Genomic DNA, 8,038 nt, shown 5'->3' with positions numbered 1-8,038 from the left:
CACGCACTCACTCCCCAACGCACGCTTGCTCGCACTCACCCCCCAACGCACGCAAGCACACACGCACAAACGAACGGACGCACAAGCACGCACTCACCCCCCACGCACGCTCGCACGCACGAAGGCAAGAACACACGCACGAACGAACGGATGAACACACGCTCACACGCACCCATCCCCAACGCACGCTCGCAAGCACGAACACGAGTACACACGCACGAAGGAACGGACGAACACACGCTCGCACGCACCCATCCCTAACGCCGGCTCGCACGCACGAACACGAGTACACACGCACGAAGGAACGGACGAACACACGCTCGCACGCACCCACCCCCAACGCACGCTCGCACGCACGAACACGAGTATACACACGCACGAAGGCACGGACGAATACACGAATACACGCTCGCACGCACCCATCCCCAACGCACGATCGCACGCATGAACACAAGTACACATGCACGAAGGAACGGACGAACACACGCTCGAAGGCACTGACCGCCCAACGCACGCAGCACACAAGCACGCACACAGGCAAGCACGCACACTCACGTACAGATGCACGCACCCACGCAAGCATGCAGGCACGCACGCACACACTCACACAAGCAAGCACGCAGCCAAGCACGAAAGAACGCACGCACTCATGCAAGTACGTAAGCACGCACGCACGCACGCAAGCACGCACGAAGGCACGGACACTGATGACGACCCAGGCAACAAGGCCCCCTGACACTCCCTGGACACTCTCTGAATATTGGACGGACACTCTGATGACGACCCACGCAACAAGGCCCCCTGACACTCCCTGGACACTCTCTGAATATTGGACGGACACTCTGATGACGACCCACGCAACAAGGCCCCCTGACACTCCCTGGACACTCTCTGAACAATGGACTGACACTCTGATAACGACCCACGCATCTAGCATTAAGGCCTTAGGTGTTGTGTGTTGGGTAGGGTTGCTGACTCCTCTGGGGTGAGGGAGACTCATCCTGAGCAGCATACAGCACCAAGATAAGGCGATACAGCTAGCCTGCACAACACCAGGAAACAGAAAATAAAGAAAAACAACACCGAAGAATGGATGTTATAGAAAAAAATAACACGAGAATAAAGAAATGATAAAAACATAACATCAGGAAAAGGAAAAAAATCTAGCATTAAGGCCTTTGGTGTTGTGTGTTGGGTAGGGTTGCTGACTCCTCTGGGGTGAGGGAGACTCATCCTGAGCAGCATACAGCACCAAGATAAGGCGATACAGCTAGCCTGCACAACACCAGGAAACGGAAAATAAAACACCGAAGAAACGATATTACAGAAAAAGAATACGAAAATAAAAAAAGTCATGGAAACACAACATTGACTGACACTCTGATGACGACCCACGCAACAAGGCACCCTGACACTCCCTGGACACTCTCTGAATATTGGACGGACACTCTGATGACGACCCACGCAACAAGGCTCCCTGACACTCCTTGGACACTCTCTGAACACTGGACGGACACTCTGATGACGACCCACGCAACAAGGCCCCTGACACTCCCTGGACACTCTCTGAACATTGGACGGACACTCTGATGACGACCCACGCAACAAGGCCCCCTGACACTCCCTGGACACTCTCTGAACATTGGACGGACACGCTGATGACGACCCACGCAACAAGGCCCCCTGACACTCCCTGGACACTCTCTGAACATTGGACGGACACGCTGATGACGACCCACGCAACAAGGCCCCCTGACACTCCTTGGACACTCTCTGAACATTGGACGGACACGCTGATGACGACCCACGCAACAAGGCTCCCTGACACTCCCTGGACACTCTCTGAATATTGGACGGACACGCTGATGACGACCCACGCAACATGGCCCCCTGACACTCCCTGGACACTCTCTGAATATTGGACGGACACGCTGATGACGACCCACGCAACAAGGCCCCTGACACTCCCTGGACACTCTGAACACTGCCTTGACCATTTGCAACAAAAAATCTCCTCACGACGTAACCTAAAAAGGACAAAATCCCCCCCGACAAAAAAAAATAGTTAACTTTCCAAAATATAACGAAATAGTTAAGTCACCAACAAGACATCAAAATAAAGAAGCCATAAAAAGAAAAAGAAAAAAGCAACAAAGAAATCAACTCAAGCAGTAGTAAAAAAAAAAGACCTAACAAATCGAAAAAGGTTAACTCCTGATCAGTCAAAAAATAGAAAACTAAAAACATATAATGCCAAAATGTAACGAAAAGTATGAACTCAAAACCAAGAAAGAAAAGTAAAAAAAAAAAACTAAATATTTAACCAAAAATCAAATCAACAAAAAAAAAAAAAACGAAACTGAGTACTAAAACTTTGAGAAAAAAGAAAATCGACAGCGGCTTGATTGTCTTTGGCTTCAGCCTGGCTTAGATGGACAGACGAAGGAACACAGAAAGACAGGAATAAAGGGATGAACTGAAGTGTAAGAGAAAGAAGAAAGAAAAGAATATTATTATAAAGAAAAAAATAATAGGAGAGAGGGAAGAAGGGAGGGAAGGATGGAAAAAATGAAGAAAGAAAGAAAGAAAAATATAAAGAATAGGAGAAAGGGAGGAAGTAAACAAAGAAGGCAACAAAGCATATGTAGATTCAGAAAAAAAGAAACAGATGGACGGAATGAGATGAAAGGAAGAAAGAAAGGAAGAAAAATAGTTGCCTGGGTGGGATGCTGACCCTGGCTTAGTGTTCAGGGTGGGATGCTGACCCTGGCTTAGTGTTCAGGGTGGGATGCTGACCCTGGCTTAGTGTTCACGGTGGGATGCTGACCCTGGCTTAGTGTTCAGGGTGGGATGCTGACCCTGGCTTAGTGTTCACGGTGGGATGCTGACCCTGGCTTAGTGTTCAGGGTGGGATGCTGACGCTGGCTTAGTGTTCAGGGTGGGATGCTGACCCTGGCTTAGTGTTCAGGGTGGGATGCTGACGCTGGCTTAGTGTTCAGGGTGGGATGCTGACCCTGGCTTAGTGTTCAGGGTGGGATGCTGACGCTGGCTTAGTGTTCAGGGTGGGATGCTGACGCTGGCTTAGTGTTCAGGGTGGGATGCTGACCCTGGCTTAGTGTTCAGGGTGGGATGCTGACGCTGTCTTAGTGTTCAGGGTGGGATGCTGACCCTGGCTTAGTGTTCAGGGTGGGATGCTGACCCTGGATTAGTGTTCAGGGTGGGATGCTGACCCTGGATTAGTGTTCAGGGTGGGATGCTGACCCTGGATTAGTGTTCAGGGTGGGATGCTGACCCTGGATTAGTGTTCAGGGTGGGATGCTGACCCTGGCTTAGTGTTCAGGGTGGGATGCTGACCTAGCCTTAGTGTTCAGGGTGGGATGCTGACCCTGGATTAGTGTTCAGGGTGGGATGCTGTCCCTGGATTAGTGTTCAGGGTGGGATGCTGACCATGGCTTAGTGTTCAGGGTGGGATGCTGACCCTGGCTTAGTGTTCAGGGTGGGATGCTGACCCTGGATTAGTGTTCAGGGTGGGATGCTGACCCTGGCTTAGTGTTCAGGGTGGGATGCTGACCCTGGATTAGTGTTCAGGGTGGGATGCTGACCCTGGATTAGTGTTCAGGGTGGGATGCTGACCCTGGATTAGTGTTCAGGGTGGGATGCTGACCCTGGCTTAGTGTTCAGGGTGGGATGCTGACCCTGGATTAGTGTTCAGGGTGGGATGCTGACCCTGGATTAGTGTTCAGGGTTGGATGCTGACCCTGGCTTAGTGTTCAGGGTGGGATGCTGACCCTGGCTTTGTGTTCAGGGTGGGATGCTGACCCTGGATTAGTGTTCAGGGTGGGATGCTGACCCTGGCTTAGTGTTCAGGGTGGGATGCTGACCCTGGCTTAGTGTTCAGGGTGGGATGCTGACCCTGGCTTAGTGTTCAGGGTGGGATGCTGACCCTGGCTTAGTGTTCAGGGTGGGATGATGACCATGGCTTAGTGTTCAGGGTGGGATGCTGACCCTGGCTTAGTGTTCAGGGTGGGATGCTGACCCTGGCTTAGTGTTCAGGGTGGGATGCTGACCCTGGCTTAGTGTTCAGGGTGGGATGCTGACCCTGGCTTAGTGTTCAGGGTGGGATGCTGACCCTGGCTTAGTGTTCAGGGTGGGATGCTGACGCTGGCTTAGTGTTCAGGGTGATGCTGACCCTGGCTTAGTGTTCAGGGTGGGATGCTGACCCTGGCTTAGTGTTCAGGGTGGGATGCTGACCCTGGCTTAGTGTTCAGGGTGGGATGCTGACCCTGGATTAGTGTTCAGGGTGGGATGCTGACCCTGGATTAGTGTTCAGGGTGGGATGCTGACCCTGGCTTAGTGTTCAGGGTGGGATGCTGACCCTGGCTTAGTGTTCAGGGTGGGATGCTGACCCTGGCTTAGTGTTCAGGGTGGGATGCTGACCCTGGCTTAGTGTTCAGGGTGGGATGCTGACCCTGGCTTAGTGTTCAGGGTGGGATGCTGACCCTGGCTTAGTGTTCAGGGTGGGATGCTGACCCTGGCTTAGTGTTCAGGGTGGGATGCTGACCCTGGCTTAGTGTTCAGGGTGGGATGCTGACCCTGGCTTAGTGTTCAGGGTGGGATGCTGACCCTGGATAAGTGTTCAGGGTGGGATGCTGACCCTGGATTAGTGTTCAGGGTGGGATGCTGACCCTGGCTTAGTGTTCAGGGTGGGATGCTGACCCTGGCTTAGTGTTCAGGGTGGGATGCTGACCCTGGCTTAGTGTTCAGGGTGGGATGCTGACCCTGGCTTAGTGTTCAGGGTGGGATGCTGACCCTGGCTTAGTGTTCAGGGTGGGATGCTGACCCTGGCTTAGTGTTCAGGGTGGGATGCTGACCCTGGCTTAGTGTTCAGGGTGGGATGCTGACCCTGGCTTAGTGTTCAGGGTGGGATGCTGACCCTGGCTTAGTGTTCAGGGTGGGATGCTGACCCTGGCTTAGTGTTCAGGGTGGGATGCTGACCCTGGCTTAGTGTTCAGGGTGGGATGCTGACCCTGGCTTAGTGTTCAGGGTGGGATGCTGACCCTGGCTTAGTGTTCAGGGTGGGATGCTGACCCTGGCTTAGTGTTCAGGGTGGCATGCTGACCCTGGCTTAGTGTTCAGGGTGGGATGCTGACCCTGGCTTAGTGTTCAGGGTGGGATGCTGACCCTGGCTTAGTGTTCAGGGTGGGATGCTGACCCTGGCTTAGTGTTCAGGGTGGGATGCTGACCCTGGCTTAGTGTTCAGGGTGGGATGCTGACCCTGGCTTAGTGTTCAGGGTGGGATGCTGACCCTGGCTTAGTGTTCAGGGTGGGATGCTGACCCTGGCTTAGTGTTCAGGGTGGGATGCTGACCCTGGCTTAGTGTTCAGGGTGGGATGCTGACCCTGGCTTAGTGTTCAGGGTGGGATGCTGACCCTGGCTTAGCGTTCAGGGTGGGATGCTGACCCTGCCTTAGCGTTCAGGGTGGGATGCTGACCCTGGCTTAGCGTTCAGGGTGGGATGCTGACCCTGCCTTAGTGTTCAGGGTGGGATGCTGACCCTGGCTTAGTGTTCAGGGTGGGATGCTGACCCTGGCTTAGTGTTCAGGGTGGGATGCTGACCCTGGCTTAGTGTTCAGGGTGGGATGCTGACCTGGATTAGTGTTCAGGGTGGGATGCTGACCCTGGCTTAGTGTTCAGGGTGGGATGCTGACCTGGCTTAGTGTTCAGGGTGGGATGCTGACCCTGGCTTAGTGTTCAGGGTGGGATGCTGACCCTGGCTTAGTGTTCAGGGTGGGATGCTGACCCTGGCTTAGTGTTCAGGGTGGGATGCTGACCCTGGCTTAGTGTTCAGGGTGGGATGCTGACCCTGGCTTAGTGTTCAGGGTGGGATGCTGACCCTGGCTTAGTGTTCAGGGTGGGATGCTGACCCTGGCTTAGTGTTCAGGGTGGGATGCTGACCCTGGCTTAGTGTTCAGGGTGGGATGCTGACCCTGGATTAGTGTTCAGGGTGTGAAGCTGACCCTGGCTTAGTGTTCAGGGTGGGATGCTGACCCTGGCTTAGTGTTCAGGGTGGGATGCTGACCCTGGCTTAGTGTTCAGGGTGGGATGCTGACCCTGGCTTAGTGTTCTGGGTGGGATGCTGACCCTGGCGTAGTGTTCAGGGTGGGATGCTGACCCTGGCTTAGTGTTCAGGGTGGGATGCTGACCCTGGCTTAGTGTTCAGGTTGGATGCTGACCTGGCTTAGTGTTCAGGGTGGGATGCTGACCCTGGCTTAGTGTTCAGGGTGGGATGCTGACCCTGGCTTAGTGTTCAGGGTGGGATGCTGACCCTGGCTTAGTGTTCAGGGTGGGATGCTGACCCTGGCTTAGTGTTCAGGGTGGGATGCTGACCCTGGCTTAGTGTTCAGGGTGGGATGCTGACCCTGGCTTAGTGTTCAGGGTGGGATGCTGACCCTGGCTTAGTGTTCAGGGTGGGATGCTGACCCTGGCTTAGTGTTCAGGGTGGGATGCTGACCCTGGCTTAGTGTTCAGGGTGGGATGCTGACCCTGGCTTAGTGTTCAGGGTGGGATGCTGACCCTGGCTTAGCGTTCAGGGTGGGATGCTGACACTAGCTTAGTGTTCAGGGTGGTATGCTGACCCTGGCTTAGTGTTCAGGGTGGGATACTGACCCTGGCTTAGTGTTCAGGGTGGGATGCTGACCCTGGCTTAGTGTTCAGGGTGGGATGCTGACCCTGGCTTAGTGTTCAGGGTGGGATGCTGACCCTGGCTTAGTGTTCAGGGTGGGATGCTGACCTGGCTTAGTGTTCAGGGTGGGATGCTGACCCTAGCTTAGTGTTCAGGTTGGGATGCTGACCCTGGCTTAGTGTTCAGGGTGGGATGCTGACCCTCGCTTAGTGTTCAGGGTGGGATGCTGACTCTGGCTTAGTGTTCAGGGTGGGATGCTGACCCTGGCTTAGTGTTCAGGGTGGGATGCTAACCCTGGCTTAGTGTTCAGGGTGGGATGCTGACCCTGGCTTAGTGTTCAGGGTGGGATGTTGACCCTGGCTTAGTGTTCAGGGTGGGATGCTGACCCTGGCTTAGTGTTCAGGGTGGGATGCTGACCCTGGCTTAGTGTTCAGGGTGGGATGCTGACCCTGGCTTAGTGTTCAGGTGGGATGCTGACCCTGGCGTAGCGTTCAGGGTGGGATGCTGACCCTGGCTTAGTGTTCAGGGTGGGATGCTGACCCTGGCTTAGTGTTCAGGGTGGGATGCTGACCCTGGCTTAGTGTTCAGGGTGGGATGCTGACCCTGGCTTAGTGTTCAGGGTGGGATGCTGACCCTGGCTTAGTGTTCAGGGTGGGATGTTGACCATGGCTTAGTGTTCAGGGTGGGATGCTGACCCTGGCTTAGTGTTCAGGGTGGGATGCTGACCCTGGCTTAGTGTTCAGGGTGGGATGCTGACCCTGGCTTAGTGTTCAGGTGGGATGCTGACCCTGGCTTAGTGTTCAGGGTGGGATGCTGACCCTGGCTTAGTGTTCAGGGTGGGATGCTGACCCTGGCTTAGTGTTCAGGGTGGGATGCTGACCCTGGCTTAGTGTTCAGGGTGGGATGCTGACCCTGGCTTAGTGTTCAGGGTGGGATGCTGACCCTGGCGTAGTGTTCAGGGTGGGATGCTGACCCTGGCTGGCTTAATGTTCAGGATGGGATGCTGACCCTGGCTTAGTGTTCAGGGTGGGATGCTGACCCTGGCTGGCTTAATGTTCAGGGTGGGATGCTGACCTTGCTTAGTGTTCCGGGTGGGATGCTGACCCTGGCTTAGTTTTCAGGGTGGGATGCTGACCCTGTCTTAGTGTCAGGGTGGGATGCTGACCCTGGCTTAGTGTTCAGGGTGGGATGCTGACCCTAGCTTAGTGTTCAGGGTGGGATGCTGACCCTGGCTTAGTGTTCAGAGTGAGATGTTGACCATGGCTTAGTGTTTAGGGTGGAATGCTGACCCTGGCTTAGTGTTGAGAGTGAGATGCTGACCCTGGCTTAGTGTTCAGGGTGGGATATTGACCATGTC

The sequence above is a fragment of the Eriocheir sinensis genome, chromosome 9 (assembly GCF_024679095.1).
Source record: "Eriocheir sinensis breed Jianghai 21 chromosome 9, ASM2467909v1, whole genome shotgun sequence".
NCBI lineage: Eukaryota > Metazoa > Arthropoda > Malacostraca > Decapoda > Varunidae > Eriocheir > Eriocheir sinensis.
The sequence above is the reverse complement of the archived record's forward strand: the minus strand, read 5'-3'. Positions refer to the sequence as shown.